Raw genomic sequence first — 927 nt, 5'->3', positions numbered from 1 at the left:
GGTTTCCTATTTTATGTACCTTAGGCAGACCGTACAAATAACCAGGCTTAGACCCTGAAGCAAATAAAGAGCTATATGTGCTTCACCAATCTTATCTCTCAGACCTCTAAACAGCCTATTTAGTTTGTCTTCTAATTTCAAATGTGACTCTAATGTCTACATTTAAAATCCTAAATTTTTGTATTGTCAGTATTTTCATTAATTTTATCTAAATAATCAGACCTATTCATTAATACAACACCCTACCTTTATCTGGCAGTAGCCAACTATACTATTATCGTTCTTAAGGTTGCATTAAAATATTGATTCTGTCTTTATTTGGCTGATTGTACTCTTTTTTTTTTTGTCGAAAAGGAGGTGACAATCAATTAAAAGACAGAAGATCAATATTTTAACATAGAATTGATAATAGTTATTTACAAGCAACAAAAAACAGAGTGATATACCAATGAATAGTCTAATTATTTAAATAAGAGTAATGAAGCTCTCTCTGTTTCTTTAATTTCAAAGGACATTACGAGTCACATTTTGAAATTAGAAGACAAACTAAATAGGTTGCTTAGAGGTCTGAGAGATAAGATTGGTGAAGCTACATATAGCTCTTTTATTTGCTTGTGGGTCTAAGCCTGGTTATTTGTATGGTCTGCCTAAGGTACATAAAATAGAAACCCTTTAAGACCTATTATTTCCTCAATTGGTACTTTTAGTTATAACCTGTCTAAGTTTCTGGTTCCAGTTTTAAACCTCTAACTTTAGGTGAATTTAACGTATCTAATTCTTCCAAATTTGTTAAAGAATTATGCTTTTCAATTTTAACCAAGATGTTATAATGGCTAGTTTCGATGTAACCTCTCTTTTCACCAATATCCCATTAAAAGAAAACAAACTGACATTATTCTTATTAATATATGTGAAACCATCTATCAG

This window comes from Macrobrachium rosenbergii, chromosome 16 (assembly GCF_040412425.1).
Source record: "Macrobrachium rosenbergii isolate ZJJX-2024 chromosome 16, ASM4041242v1, whole genome shotgun sequence".
NCBI classification, from domain to species: Eukaryota; Metazoa; Arthropoda; class Malacostraca; order Decapoda; family Palaemonidae; genus Macrobrachium; species Macrobrachium rosenbergii.
Note: the sequence above shows the minus strand (reverse complement) of the source record.